Consider the following 17,043-nt stretch of genomic DNA (forward strand, 5'->3'; position numbering starts at 1 on the left):
AAAGAACTGATAGTAATCAAGATATAATGTCATGTAATAGCATGAATGTACTTGATAACACTCAGAGAGCACAGTATTCCACCATGGCTCTTCATTCCCCTATATGGCTTTGTCAGAAATGGAGCATTTTTTTTAAAGAAAAGCAGCATTTGTTTATTAGTTATTGAAGATCAGAAATAACAGCACTACAGGATGTGGCCATTTCATTTAGATGTACCCACAAACAAAATGACCTTGGGCTGAGCACAGGTGTGTGTTATGCATGTGTATGTACGGATACCGAATCTCATGACCTAAATCTGTACCAGGCAGCGGGAATTGATGGGACTCGGAAACACGCCCACAATTTAATCAATTTTTCCCTGTATCATTTCCGACGGATAAGTCCCAATAAGTCCACAGTGGTGGATTTGTAGTAGGATCGTAATCATGTGATGATCGGCAGGCAGCTGATGTAGTGTTCACTTGTCGTCATAGTTACAGTGACGCTGTGCCGCTATCTCGCAATGATACAGAAATCTTTAACAAATCCGTGGATCCAGACTATAAGCCGCATCAATGCCAAAATCTGATCACTTGGTCCTTGTGTCATTTCTGACCTTCCGTGAAAATTTCATTCAAATCCATTAGTCCGTTTTTGAGTAATGTCATCGAACAACAATTTTCTGGAACAGATAGAGAAGATATCAGACGAGCTACACAGGCAGTAATGTTAGCAGTTTGTAAGTAGAATAAATGTTTTTTTTTTTAAAGGATTTGTCATCCTTTAGAAAATGGGCTAAATTAGGTTGTCATGGAAATGATAGCTTTGATCATTTGTTAAACACTGTTTTAAATGTATATGTTTTCCTGACAACTGACCGTTTCCACGTGAGTAAACACTGTATCCTCTCAGACACAGATGTAAGAGCAGAATGATGCTGTTAGATGACTGAAAATCTAGCAACCTCAATCATCATGTTTTTTCCCCTTTATTCATCACAATCTTTTCTCAACCTTCAGTCAACATGTATATTGGACACAGCTTATCCAGGCCTTAAACAGAGACAGAAGATCAGAAAGTACTAATACTGCTCATATTTAGCACACCTAGACACAAGTGTCAATTTGACAGGCGCTGAGGAAACCATGAATTTCAAATCATACTTAAGATTTTTTTGTCCAAACAAAGGATATCCCAAGGCTAAAAGGAAGTCCTGCAAATGAGACTTCCTGTGAGACACTAGCATTATAGCAAGAAAGCTCACAATGTACCAAGGCCAGGCAGTACAGACTAGGTTAAGTCAGCTAATGTAGAGTGGTTGGCTAAGGTTGGGAGGGAAGATGACTGCAGTGGGATTACCTAACCCGTTCAGATTCATTGCTGGGGAGGATTTAATCACACCATTTGCTGCCATCAAGGAGCCTGGGGGAACCCAACCACCCACTCACCTACTCATGCCCTTGTACTGTGATGTCAGCACACTGCTATCAGTCCCTGTGACACAACTTGAAATGAGAGAATGAAAGAGTGACGGTAATAAAAGCTATATTGTTTAAACTAACATTGTAAAAGGGTGTTTCTGGGAGCTAGCTGATGCTAAGGCCTCATATATTGTAAGTGTGTGCTTCAAAATTTGATCAGAAGCATTTGAAAAAAATCTATGTTTGACTCTGATAAAGTTACACCAGAAGCATAAACATACTGCTTATTAACTCAGATATTTCTCAAAAAATATGAGTTTGATATCATTCCATTTAAAAATTTTAATTATCTTTTAATCCTGCATGCATTTCCCTTAGAATTTCATGAAAACCTGGGATTCTTATTAATTGTGGCTATAAGGAATATATTTACAATGGATCACACACACTATGTCAGATGTGTCATCAATCAGGAAAATGATTTTGCACAGCAAGACCTGATACATGTAAATAGTATCTACATTTTTTACCTGAGGAAAAAAATAGTGTCCTCAAATTCATATTTTTCAACATACTTGCACATTTACTACTCTTGTGTGAAAGAGTGTGTGTTATTATTATGTATCATCAAAATAGCCTACTCTATGGTTAGCTAACATTAACAGTCTATATATTCAGTGTGTGTGTGTGTGTGTGTGTGTGTGTGTACTTGTTTCTGCTATACCGGTGGGGACTTTGACCTGACTATTTGCTATAAAGGTGGGGACTTGTCTTACGGTGGGGACCTAAAATGAGGTCCCCACGGGTGGCAACACCGTTTTCTTGGCCATGTTGTTGTTAATAAAAAATGTAAAAGTGCAAAAACGTTTGTTTAGGGTTAGGCATTGATTTGGTGATGGTTAAGGTTAGGGTTAGGGTAAGGGTTAGGAGTTAGATATGAATGGGAGTCAATGGTAAGTCCCCACCGGTATAGAAAAACAAACGTGTGTGTGTGTGTGTGTGTGTGTGTGTGTGTGTGTGTGTGTGTGTGTGTGTGTGTGTGTGTGTGTGTATTTATTTGTACAGATATGAAATAATTGATAGGTTTGCATGTCAAACATGAAATCATTCTTGTGTGTTCAAAAATATAATCCAAACAACAACATAAATGATTATTCTGAACAAAATGACAAAAATGGCATAAAAACACATTGATTCTTATACAGGTCATTTTTGACCTACTTATGGAAGAGTGTCCAATCACTCGTGTATCTAAGGGAGAAAAAAAAGGTTTCCTGCAGACAGACTTGCTGCACAATGAAAACAGCGATATTTGCAATAATGAGACTGACTTGAGGTTTTTCTTAGAATGCCCGAAGATCTATTTATTGACACATCCTAGTATACAAGTGGTTTATGAGAGTTCTTCCATCCCAAAAGGGTCTTGACATTATTTAGAAGCTACATGACTAAACATTTTAATTATTTTCTGATTGTGATTTTGGCTGTTTTCCCCTTGTACATATGAAAAATGCTCACCCCCTTTGGAAGTTTTCCCCTTTTGCTGCTTTTCAACAGTGATTCAAGATCAATATCATTTTGCTTTTTTTTTTTTTAAACAAGAATTTACAGCAAAAGAGTCTTTCATGTCAATGTGAAAACAGATTTCTACAAAGGAATGTAGAAATGTATTGTAGTAACTCCTGGTTCTAAGTACACCTATACAAGATGTTGTTCTATCCAGGAGTACTGATTCACCAGTGACTGAACCTTCCAGATGCAGATGTATTTATACTACAGGCACTTGAGATGCATTCACTGCAGTTAGATGAGCTCTATTTCACTAATTGTGCGACTTCTTGTCACGTGCTAGGCGGTGTGAACCGATGAAGCAGGTCAACAGGCAGGCAGGTGATTAAATAATGAATTTATTAAACAGAAAACTAAACAGAACGGCACTTCATGAGGGAGGCACAGGAATTAACAGAACGGGGGGCTAAACCAACTAACTGAGGGCGACGGACATGATGGCCGTGGTGGGGGACTAACTCAACTAAACTGGGGAGAGGTGAGTCACAGAAGTGTCCAGGGGATCGGGAGACGAGGTGGGGGGCAGAACTGAGGGAGACGGTGATGGGGACGTGGCAAGGATGGAGGAGCAGACAGACCGGGAGCAGATGGAGGAGTGATGAGCAGACGAAGAATTCCAGGGTGAGAAGCAGGCGAAGGTAATCCACATAGAGACAGAGTCCAGATAGCAGTGTGCGCAGGACAGAGAGCAGCATCTAATGACCCAGCGTTGAGCCAAAGGAAGAGCCAGGCTTTTATGCTGCGCTGATTGTTCATCATGCTCAGCTGTGCTCTCCCACAGCCGCTCCTGATGAGCTGACGAGCTGAGCAGGAGAGGGAGGAGCCATGACACTTCTAGCACCAGTTAGTTGCACCGAGTCAAATCCCTTCGCAATCCCTTATTTTATTTTTTTAATTTACATTACTTTGTAGAAATCAAATTTCACTTTGACACAAAAGAGTCTTTTTTTATTAAATTTGTGTCAACCCCCCCCCCCCCCCCCCCCCAAAAAAAAAGTTAATTATGTCATTGAAATTATTCAATGTCAAAAAGCAATGAAAGGAGAAAACTTCCAAGAGGGGTGATTACTTTTCATAGGCAGTGTAAGAAACTGATCATAATTCTGGTCAAACCGCTTCCAGGCTTTGCTGTTTAGTCAGTGCTCTTGTCTCAATGCTTTACTGTCTTGCTTTGGGTTGAATGCAGCTACTATCTGATAACTCACGGTTCAGTGAAAGACAAAGAGCTAACGGGAAGATTTACCTTTGTTAATTATATTACTGTAAGTCACACCATTCACAAACAGAGCTAATCAGTGGGTGAGCAATAATAGTGGAGTATTCTGTTTACGCAAAAATCTGGTCATGTTGTGAGGAGGCTCCTGGTCACTTTTACTCTCAAAAAGGCTCAGTCTACCTGAAGCTGGCTAATGGCTTTAATAAGACATTATGAGACATGTTCATCACAACATTCATTAGATGCTTTGTCTGTTCATACTGTGTTATTTTCTGAATGAATTAAGCTCAATAGCACAACAAATACACATTGCACACACTCTTTTCATTATATTTGCTCAAAATTTTGAAATGGCCTCATGCGTAAACACAATGTAATGCGTCAAAACAGAATATTGAATAGCACCAAGGAAACACAGCACAGGGCAGTCCTGATAAAGCAGAACTGACATTTAAGTGAGTGAGTGAGTTTCCCAGTAAAGGTCACATCTCGTTCCATGCTTACTTCATCACTTCTGGGACAAAAGTGTGGCAGAGGAGAGTCTAGGACACTGACATCTCAGGTCCTGACTTTGCCTCAACCTGTTTACATGAGTCTGCCTTCTTGATCATCATAGGCTGCCCATCTTGAGCTTGCTGAAGACTCTGAAGTGTTATTTGGGCTCAGCTGCCATGGACGAAAACCTCATCTTCAACTCAGAATGCTCCTTTTCACTGTTCGCCTCCATGTGGGTTCTGCTGCAGAGATGAAAAGGAAGGACTGGGATTATCCTCTCATCAGGGGATGCTGTTGTCCTTACATCTAGAATGGTTACTGATGAGAAAATACTATATCAGATGAGGTCCATGATTTCCCTAGATTCACCCCCGCACTGGAAACAGAGCAGCTGGGGACAAAAAGACCACCAGCAGGCAGTAATACTAAGTAATCGGATGACAAATTAAACCCGGATGGCAATTTAGTGTTAACTATCTTTTCTTCTGACGTTGAAAGCATCCCATTTTCATAAAAAGTAGGTCAAGGAGCTGAAAATTTTTCATTTGTATTAAATTATTACCAGTGCATTTTTAAAACCTGAATTACAATGTGCCTGCATTACCATTATAGCTGTATCAGAAGGAAAATAGGATTATAGACTAACAAAACCCTTCATCTTCTGAAGAAATAATCACATAAAATCAATGCTCTTGATTTCTCAAGTAGAGATTCAAACTATAGATTTGACCATCATGTTAAAGCTCAAGCTTTTTCACTACAGTCGCATTCATTAGGAAGGTGTATTCAACTCTGATTATTACAGACATCACATGCATGGCCATAAGACAGTAGCAATGGCATAATATAGGCCAAATTACATGATCAATACAAAGTTTAAAAGTGTTCATGGGTTTTTTCTTATCCAACTTTAATCAGTTGGACACCTGGCGGCCTTTGTTTTCAAGAGTCTTTTTTCAGGTCTGGCTTGTGCTCAGTTGTACCATTCAAAGCAACTCTTTCACATGTGTGTCCACTGGAACAAAGTGTTGCCTTGATTTCACTTGTTTCAATATAGAAAAACTGAGTCACAGAGATAAAGTCATTCAAACTCTTTGAGTACATCCTGTCTAAATGCCAATTTCGGCAAACTCTGTGGTTCCATTTTTCCAAAACACATCAAAGCTTCAGAAAATTCAATTATCTCCAACTGAAACATCTTCTGTCTGTAAAGTCACTTTCAAAAAGTAAAATGATTAATGATAAATGTGATCTGTGGATGTTTTTAATTCAGATTGCTGAATTTATCCTCGAAACTGTTGCAAATTTTCAACCAGTGTTTAACGGCATGTAGTGTTCCTTTTTGAGTTGCTTTTTCTCTTGCTTTCAGCTCAAATGGTAAATGTGTGAGTTCTCCCTTTTGGAGATTGGGAGAGAACACTTCGTGCCAGCACAGACAGCAGTTTTAACTTTCCTTGTGGCTCTAGATTGATAATGTTAGATGATGCAGCATGTCAACCAGAAACCCTAAATGTAAAATTCTCTGCTGGTCATGTGGATCAGGATGGTCCTTGTATTTGTCTTCCAGAAACTGCTTCTCTGGGTTGAAAAATGCCAAAGCATGTCACCTCTTTAAAGCCATCTCATGGTGTGATGGAGGAGCAAATCACTGGGAAGGATCAATTTAGCCATAAGGTTATTGGAGTATCTGTGGCTAAGAGCATGACTGTGAATATAATTTACAGTTTCTAGCACTGGCACTCATGACATGGTTTAAGTTCAGCCTCTCAAACACCTCTTTAAAGGGCACAGTGTCAAGCAGTTCATCCTTAATTGTGCACTTTACTAATAGAAACCATACAGATATTTCTTAACTGTGGCTTCAACGTCAGAAGACTTATCCAAAGCTGTTATGGGGTTTTTTTAGGCTCAGGCGAAGGAAAAAAGATGGCGAATGATTATTTACAGATGTCTGGGTTGGTGGCTTATTTACTTGTTTTTAACCAAGAAAATAATTTTTAAAATCAGAACAACATTTTAGAGAAGCATCAGTCTGGTTTTAGGATGAATCACAGTACAGAGACAGCCCTTTTAAAGATTTTAAATGATATCAGGTGCAACTTAGATAATCATAAACTCACACTGGATCTGACCGCTGCCTTCGGTACAGTAGACCATCACATTTTATTAAACAAACTAAAGCATCTGGTTGGCCTCTCTAGTACTGTTTTGAAATGGTTCGACTCTTACCTTACTGATGGAAGCTTCTTTGTAAGTTTGGATACAAGTTCCTCAGGAACCCATGAGATAAAGTGTGGGGTCCCCCAGGGGTCAATTTTGGGTCCAATCCTTTTTAATCTTTACATGCTTCCCCTAGGGGATGTCATCAGGAGGCACGGCATCAGCTTCCAAAGTTATGCTGATGATACACAACCGTACATCTCCTGATGACACAGGGCCGATTGATGCCCTTTTTAGCTGTATTTCTGATATTTCCATGGATGGCAGTGAATTTCCTACAGGTCAACCAGGGCAAAACAGAGATTTTAGTCATTGGACCTGAGCACCAGAGAGACAAACTTTTACCTAAACTAAAGGATTTTAAACCATCACAATCTGTTAAAAATTTGGGTGTAATATTTGACTCTGAGCTTTCTTTTATTCCACATATTAAAAACATAACAAAGACTGGTTTTTATCATCTTAAGAATATAGCCAGAGTCTGCCCGTTTCTCTCTCCGGCCAGCACAGAGGTGCTGATGCATGCTTTTATATCTTGTCATTTGGATTACTGTAATGCCCTGGGGCCTCACTTATAAAGCTTGCGTACGCACAAAACAGGGCTAGAAAGTGGCATACGCCACTTTCTACGCAAAGGTTGTGATTTATAAAAACAAACTTGGCATGAGACTGTGCGCACCGGTGCGCCAACCTTGATTCTTGATGCTTGCTTCTGCACAAAACAGGACGTAAATCACAAACTTTGCGTAGAAAGTGGCGTACGCTGTGTACGTTGTGATTTCTAAAAACAAACTTGGCGTGAGAATGTGCGCACCGGTGCGCCAACTTTGATGCTTGCTTAAGCACATTTTGGAGACAGAGGGAACGGCAGTGCCGGAGGGTGAAGTGGCGAATTGAAACCAGATTGATCTCAAACCTTTATTGTTATCAAATATTAGACTTGTAGAGCCGGATAATCATAAACCCTCATTGTTGTAGATGTTCATATCGTGCGTCATTTGGCCTACGACTGTATTTGCAGAACTATGTTCATATATTAACAGGGGCGGATTGAACATTATTTCATTCGGTCGTTTGACCGAAGGGCTGGTCCACATCTGGGGCCGGTGCGGTGATCTTTATTAAATAATTTTGTTTACGTGAGGAGGGAGAAGGGAACAAGAAAAAGCTAAAACAAAAAAAAAAAATTATTTAAAAAAATAGAAAAATAAAAAAAAACAAATAAAGATAAAGAATAAAAATTGACGAACAAGCAGTGACGAGTGAGGGGCGATGCACAACCTATAATATAATATTAAAAATAATGCTATGATATAATACTAAGAAGAATAAAATAATAATAAGATATCAACCATAATAATAGTAATAGTGATAACATCAACAGTGAATATAATACAATAAGGTCTAGTGAAGAGACAAACTGATAGTATATAATATAATTTGTTTGAATATACTATTAATAATAATATATAACAATACTATATATGTTGTAATAAAAAAACAACGACCGAGCAATGAGTGGTGGGCGAGGGGGTAAATCAGGGAACCAGGGGGCGAGCAAATGACACCGCGCACCAGCCCGCGGTGGCACGCTCGGGCCCCTAACAAGAACAAGTGGGGCACATATCAAGTCCCCGCCAGTCTACATTATTACTCATGGTCATTTAACTTACATCGAATCACTGAAACACAATTGCCACTTATCGACAAATGCAGGTTTTTTGTTTTTGTTTTGTTTTTGTTTTGTTTTGTTTGTTTGTTTGTTTTCTGTGCTGGATCTGTTTGTTTGAATTTGTCTACTTCTGTCTCTTTTTTTTTTAATATTTCCATTCATTGTATCTTCACTGTCTACATCACTGTTGTTGTTATTGTTTGTCACACAGTTTCACAATAAAAAAATAAAAAATAATAATAATTTTGTTTACTGATCACCCGGCGCCTGTATGGCTCATCCATTTGTAGGGGTGGTCTCCGACGCAGTGGCCCGGGTTCGATTCCTGCCAGCGGCACTTTTATGCATGTCTTCCCCCTACTCTTCTCCCCATTTCCTGTCACTCCTTAGTGTCACTATCACAGTAAAAAGGCAAAAAAAGTAAAGAATTTTGTTTATTTATCCATATGCGGCCAAATGGGATGAGCGTCCAACCATTAATCAGCCCTGTACAGGCAAGCAGGCACACATGCTTCACACCACAACCCTCAAGTGAAAATGAATTTGTCTATGTGAACCAAAAAATGTACATTCAATCAGTGTACAAATTATTTGTACATCGGACATGATCATAACAAATTTAGTGGCAGGGTGGCCTGAGTCAGCACATGATTCATTCATCCTGACACACAGCAGTGAAAAGACTGCCGGCCGGCGCTGCGTAAAATGCCGTGGATCAGCAGCTTATTTATATACAGATACATTCATGAGTTACTTTGCATTGACCATTCATGGTAAAATGTGGGTGTGTTGTGGGCAGAATGTGAGGTGGATCCACCTGTGCAATCTTCCAGCTGGTGTGTGATTTATCAAGAAATTGCATGCAGCTGTGCTTACGCAAAGTTTTATAAATCAGGGGCGAAGGGCATACGCCCTTTTCGGATTTTCGGCGTACGCAAACTTTAGTATGAATCCTACGCAATGTTTTATAAATGAGGCCCCTGCTCTCTGGTCTTCCCAAAAAAAGTATATCGAATCTTCAATTATTACAAAATTCAGCCGCACAAGTGCTGACGAGGACCAGAGGGCGGGAGCATATTACACCAGTTTTAAAATCACTGCATTGGCTCCCCGTACGCTTCAGGATTGATTTTAAGGTTCTTTTTTTAGTTTATAAATGTTTTAATGGTCTTGGGCCTTCTTATTTATCAGACTTACTTTTACCATGTCAACCCTCTTGAGTCCTGAGGTCCTCTGGTGCAGGCCTTTTATCTATACCACAAACACACGGGGAGGCGTCATTCGGTTACTATGGTCCCCATTTGTGGAACAGCCTGCTGGAGAACCTCAGGGCTGCAGAGACTGTTGATATTTTTAAAAAGAGGCTCAAGACTCATCTTTTTAACCAGGCTTTCAACTTGTTTTGATAATTCTTAACCCTTCTTCTTATGCTTTTTATTATTATTATTATTTATTATTACTCCATTTTTGAACTTTTAGGTTTTTATGGTTTTACATATTTTAACCATTATTTTAACTTATTTTATATTATTTATTTTATTCTATTTATTTATTTCAGTTCTAGTGTTTTAATTCTCCAGTGTTTTCCCAGTGGTGGGGCTCCAACACAGAGAGCTGTTTCTGTGCATGGGGGTGTTAACCCTTGGTCCCCATTAGAGACTGACATTTTTTCGGGATTCCCGCGGGTCACGGGATTCCCGTGGGATTCCCGCGGGATGGGAGTCAGCTTTACTATTGATCACGTGATTGAGACGGTACAGGATAAAAAGTTAACGGGAGCAGACGGGAGCGGGAACCAATCAATAAGACAAAATATAATTTATAACATGCGCCGCCATTTTGTAGTTTTTTTGCCAATAAGCCTACACTGTAATGGAAGTGAAAAGAACTACACGGCCCAGAAGCCAGTGCTTCCGGCCGCTGCTCTCCGCCATAATTCAAAGAAGAAGAACAGCAATGAAGGGAGTTAGCACTGGCGTAGAATCTGATGTGCTAAAAACTGATTTGCAACGCAAAGTAAGAAGTAAGGACCTATCTATTAAGCTGACAGAAATGGCAGGGAAGTCGGAAATATTGCTCAACTTCCCGAGAGTCGAGTGTGACAGCGTTAACACACCGTATGCCGCTTGCAAAACGTGTTTAACCATAGTTAAGTACAGCAGTGAGTCAGGGACGAGTGGTCTATTCATTCATTCAAAGGGAACAATTGCTCAATAAATAAGTAAAATGAAGCTTCATATGTTTGGGTTTATTACACTAAGGTAGGCACTTTTGTTTGGACCGAGGTAATAGACCCTTTAATGATCCACGTCACGAATGACATCACAGCTTTAGCTGGAGGCAAAAGAGGAAGCCCGCGGCCGGACAGAAAGGCGAAAGACTGAGGGACTAGACTCTATCAACTTTTCTAAAATGTCGTCCTGCTGTGTTTTTGGATGCCAGAATAGGAGGAATGACATTGGCGAACGCAAATTAAAGTTTTATAGGATTCCACCGAACACTCATGCTCAGAGGGAACGAAGACAGTTGTGGTTAAATGCACTGAGGCGAAAAGACTGGACAGAGACGATGAGCTGCAGTCAATTCCAGCCATTTTCAGTACAAAAAAATCGCTAATATTCTATTTGTAAATAAAAAATATTCAATTCAATTGAATTCAGCTTTATTCCAGACACTGGGTCCAAATACACACACCATAAGAACAAGGACACAACAAGACACAGAAAAAAATACAATCAAAAACAATAACCCGTTAAATATGACGAGAAATACAGGGAATATTGGACGCGCATCGCGAGGTGCATTTCCTTGAAAATGACCGATTCGTGGATTATATACCGACTTCAAGACATGTTTTGGACAAAATAGTTTACTGGCTTGTGTTGTCTGGATGACCAAGGTTAGCTTATGGCCGTTTTTGTGGAATATTTTCATCTGTGTGTAATAATGAACCCGGAAATGTGAGTCGCGCTGTGTACGTTAAAGCCGTGTACAGAGAAAGGATGGATGGATATTCGTTGTTTGTCGGACAAATGTGTTTATATTACCCGCTGTGGTAATCACATCTGAAAGTGGTTTATACTGGTGGATTCATGAGAATCTAAGCTTTCCATCGGCGTATAGTGTTTGTATAATCGCGTTTGCAGCCTTCGGACATTCTTTAAATTCCTATGCAAATTAGTAAGTGTACCGCCGGCGGTACACTTAAATCTAACGGGTTAAAAATGCTCGAGTTTGCAGCGCAAACTCCCAGCGCAAACAAAATACTCCCAGTCCTGCTTGACTTCTCGCTCCGCTTTTGCCTCCAGCTTAAGCCCCGCCCACAAAAAACGTCACAATGTTTGTAAACAAATAAAGGGTCTATAAATGGCTCCTAATTTTACCAGAGATGAACTGTTCCTGTTGCCATATCTTTTGAAATGAAACTGCAGAACACAAAGTAATCTAAAAAAGAGAAAATCAAATCAAATTCATTGTATTGCCTAAAAACTAGAGGAAGGGGGAAAAAAAGGGAGCGGTACAGAAGTGGGAGTCATTCTGAACGGGAGTGGGATGGGAGTGGGAGCCATTTTACCAGGAGTGGGATGGGACAGGATTTTTTTTTTTAATCTGGCCCGGGATTGGGACGGGACAAGATTTTTTTCAGTGGGAGTGGGATGAGACAGGAGTGAAAATCCACTCCTGTGTCACTCTCTAGTCCCCATACCCCTCCCCAATGCCCCCACCCCCCACCCCTACCTCAGCCCCACCCCTACCTCACCCCCCTCCCCCAAAACCCCCACTGGTCTGCGACCTTCTCAGTGTGGCTGCCCTCCCCTTCTTCAAGGCAGTGTCTTCCTTCCTTTCTTCTAGCCTCAGTGCCTCATCATGTCTTGATGATGTCATGTTGTGTGGGTGTGTGAGTCTGTGTATGTGTGTGTGTGTGCTTGCGTGGGTGTGCGCATGTGAATGGCTGTCTATATGTAGGGAGAATGGAGAGTTGGGTTTTTTATTTTTATATCTATTTTTAATTGTATTTATTTATTGTCTTCTTAGTTTTTAATTCTTGTGAAGCACTTTGTGTTGTTCTGCATGAAAAGTGCTATATAAATAAATAAAGTTTGAAGTTTGAAGTTTGACTCCGTTTCACAATACGTCGCCCTGCAGTCACATTAACGGAATAGTGGCACAAACTCTTCACACGTAGCAGACAGGGAATGAAAAATGGAGGCATTTTCATGAAATTTGATCTTGCTTTGGAGTCCAAAAACATTAGCATAGCATTAACTGGATTAGATGGATATCTCCATCTTTTGGCTGTGTCCGAAATCGCATACTAACGTACTACATACTACATTCTCAATGAGTATATACTGTATACTACGTACTATAAGTATGATTAGAATGCCGACCGTTCACACTGTAGTATACTACTACGTTTCCCATAATGAATTTCAAACCTCCGACGACAAAAAACGGAAGTACGGCTGTCAAATATCTCGGCTGAATGCCGGCTTCAGGTCAATTTTACGCTAACAAACAGTCGCATAATTAATGTGGCAATTTCAAGCCGGCACTCCTATGCAGTTATTAGCCAGATTATGCAAATCGTTTCAATTGTAGCTGCAGGCTACTGGAGGTAGCTGCTACTTGTTCTGTATGCAAAGCGAGCTGCTGCAACTAGCTGCTAGCATTCAGTAGCACGTTGTGAGGCGTCTGACAAATTTAAAACGTTGGTCAGAAAACGCCTATTTCTCAAATCTGTGGGGTGATTAGGATGACTACTTAACCACATAAAATAAAATAAAAATCGCCGCGGTCCAACCACATATCCCGCGGAGGCTTGCATTTTGGTGGATAGCTCGCAAAGCATTATGGGGCGGTTGAGTATGACTAGTGTGGTCACCGCGCATACTTAAAAATTTTCCGGATATAGTATACATCCGGGTATTTCTCGCGTACTTAAAATCTATTCATACTATCCAGTGTGAACGCACTACATACTTATTTTGACGTCACATTTAGTATGAGTAGTACGTTAGTATGCGATTTCGGACACAGCCTTTGTCTTCTGTTTACTAACACGGGCGAAGTGAAGCGTGACGTCAGGCTTGATAGGTCCACGTGATACAGGGGGAAACAGCATTCACATACAGTCTATGTCAGATACTCTATGAGCATGCAGTATGTCTTATCGCTGGAAATAGTTTGCAATGTTCAAACATACAAACATTACCTTACTACAGGTATTTGTTTCAAAAGTTTTATTTTGTGAAAAATTGAGATTTGGAAATGTGTGTTTTTTGTGCCTTAATATGTCATTTTGTAAAGATGTTTTTTTCCTCTTACTTGAGTAATTTTTTGGATGACTACTTTTTACTTCTACTTGAGTGATTTTATTTTGAAGTAACGTTACTCTTACTTAAGTACAATTTTTGGCTATTCTACCCACCTCTGCTCCTGTGTTCTAATGCTACATAGTATTTGCTAGTGGTGCTGAAAGGCTAATTGATGATTAGAAAACCCTTGTGCAATTGTGTTTGCACATGAATAAAAGTGTGAGTTTTCATGGAAAAGATGACATTTCCTGGGTCTCCCCAAACTTTTGAACGGTCATGCAAGTCTTTCAAGTGAACTACTAATATCCAATATTTCATGTTCAGCAGTGTTTCATAATGGTTGAAGAACACAGGGAGCTTCAAATGTCATTTTCAAATGTCAGGATAACAGCTTTGAGATGAAGAGAAATCCTGTTTTCAGTCAGGCCAGTTGTAGTTGTTCTTTCATGTCTTCTGGTTTGGATGTGTTTCATGCTGTCTGGAGGCAAAGACAACAAAAGAAGCAGAAACAGCTGATCAGTCACGAGAGTTAAATCTTTTCTACTCCAGAGCTTATTCAGAAAATGTTTTTCAAACTAATATTGTGTGTAAAAAATCAAAAGATTTTTATTTTAATTTTTTTTCAATTTTCACAGGTGTTGAAGTCTGGCGTCTTAAACAAAAGGATTTCTCATTTTTCTCTTCAAAAATTCCATTCCTGCTATTAACACTCCCTTTCTTATTTGTGCTTACATTTTCCTGACTCTGCCATGACAATTGAGTCCGCAGTGCTAGCCTGGCTAACAAACATTTAGGTTTCAGCAAACGTCGTTTGATTGATTGGAGTAACATGACGACAATATTCTGTTGTATTTTTAAAAAATATTGTAAAATATATTTTGACACGCACTATACTACACTGCAATATTAGTGTGCTCAGCAGCTATTTTTCCTTTGATGGATAGAACCAGAATGTCGAGTATGAACTGAAATGAAATGAGGTTTCCATTAGAACAGAGACTTTTAAGCATCTTGAGTTCCTTTTGTATGCACTGATGATGACTACACAGTTAAAAACATTGTGCTCGTGAGAGCAATTCAGCTCTCCACATGCTCCAACAAGGAGATCGAGGCCCTTTGTTTCCACAGGAGGCATTAAGCAGCTGTTAAATTTACTTTGCTTTGTGTTGTCGATTGCAAATCACGTCCACAACCTCGAATGCGCACATAAGGCTGCAGAACAAACACAGAGAGCAGATGTTCTGATGACACGCTCCCAGTTAACAGAACAAGTTGTCTTCTGTGTAAACTTCCAATGGCTAGTGATGCATGTGCACAACCTCGCTGTGCAGTCAAAGCTAAACGGAGACAGACGTGGGTGAGCTTCCCTGCAGCTCCTATGTGACTTGACACCTACAGAGATGATGAAAACGCAGCAGCAGCAGTCATTTTCAAGTAACAGCCCTGTGTTTCCTGCCTATATTTTGTCGTTTGTTTGTTTTTCTGTGTTCATGGTCAGTATGTGTTTAGAAAAGACGGTGAGATAGAAAGAAAAAAAAAACACGGATCATCACTGGAGAAAGCACCTATAATGTTTCCTGGCATTACTCTGGCTTGTTTGTTTGTTTTTTGCGAAGGTCTCTCAGAAGGGTGAGTCAGAGCAGAAGAGGACAGCCAGTGAATGGAAACATCCAAACAGAACGATGACTTGCTGGGAAATTCGTGCCACTGAAACTGCACAAAAAAGAGATGAATGCATCAAATAGAAATCCAGAAAGAGGGGCAGATAATTAGATTATTCTGGTTCTGATGTATCTAAAGTGTTTATTTATTTTGTTGATGGCTATCATGAGTGAAGCAGGGGATTAACTGAAGCTGGTTGTTTACTGTGATAAACACGCTCAGAGCATCTTGATGTGGCTCTATGGTCACAAATATTTCAGCTCACAAAAGCTGCATCATCTGCTGTTTATAACAACCTCATGAAGCTGGATAGATTCATTTTATTATCTTGTGCAATTTTTACTCCATCTTCAAAACTCGTTTTTTTATATACTGTATATAAATACACTACCAGTCAAAAGTTTTAGAACACCCCAATTTTTTTTTTAAATTTTTTATTGGAAATTCTGCATGTTAATGTCTCATTGTACTCCGAAATGAAAGAGTAGAGCAAATAAACAAACAACTTTAAAAAATGAATATATTTAGACACCAGAATGTATTCTTAACTTTGACTCATCAAAGTAGCCACCTTTGGCAGATAGAACAGTTGAACACACTCCTGGCATTCTTTCCACAGTGGAAACCAAGTGTTCTTTAGAAAATTCTTCCCAAATGTGTTGCAGAAGTTTCTATAAATGTGTGGCCCTTGTAGGTTGCTTTGCTTTCACTCTTCTGTCCAGTTCATCCCAAACCAGCTCCACGGGGTTTAAGTCTGGAGACTGTGCTGGCCACTCCGTGTTTTCAAGCTTACCATCAAGCTATGCTAGAACTACCTTAGGGTAGTTCTGGCATAGCTTAGCTTGGAGCATAGCTTGGAGCATAGCTTGGACTTATGTTTAGGGTCATTATCTTGGTGTAGGATGAACCCCTGACTAAGTAGGAACATAGGGTACTGCATGGCGCTGCAGAATGCTGTGGTAGCCATTTTGGTTCAGGGTACCTCTTACTCTGTACAAGTCACCAACCCTGGATCCAGCAAAACAGTCCCAGACCATCATGCTTCTTCCTCCATGTTTGACACCTACTATCCCACACTGGGGAACCATCCTTTCTACTCAACTGCGTAGAAAAATCCTGCATGATGAATTTTGATTCATCAATACATAATAGCTTCTTCCAGTTTTCAGTAGTCCATTGGTGGTGTTTCATGGCCCAGCCCAGCCTCTTTTTCTTATTCTGATGTCTTAGCAATGGCTTTCTTGCTGCAGCTCGACCTGTCAGATCTGCAACTCCAAGTCTTGAGACTTCTTACTACGACCACTACTAAGCTGTGCTTGAAGCTGTTGTTCTGTGAACCACCAATCACCAAACTGTTGACTCTCAGAAACTTGTCTTCTGATTCTGTTGAGGCTTTGGGTCTTCCGGACCACTTCCTTTCAGAGTTTCCTCCAGTTTCTTAGTGCCTTTTCCTTGTCATTTTTATAGCAACACACTACTTTCTGCAG

The sequence above is a fragment of the Acanthochromis polyacanthus genome, chromosome 4, assembly GCF_021347895.1.
Source record: "Acanthochromis polyacanthus isolate Apoly-LR-REF ecotype Palm Island chromosome 4, KAUST_Apoly_ChrSc, whole genome shotgun sequence".
In the NCBI taxonomy this organism is placed as follows: domain Eukaryota; kingdom Metazoa; phylum Chordata; class Actinopteri; family Pomacentridae; genus Acanthochromis; species Acanthochromis polyacanthus.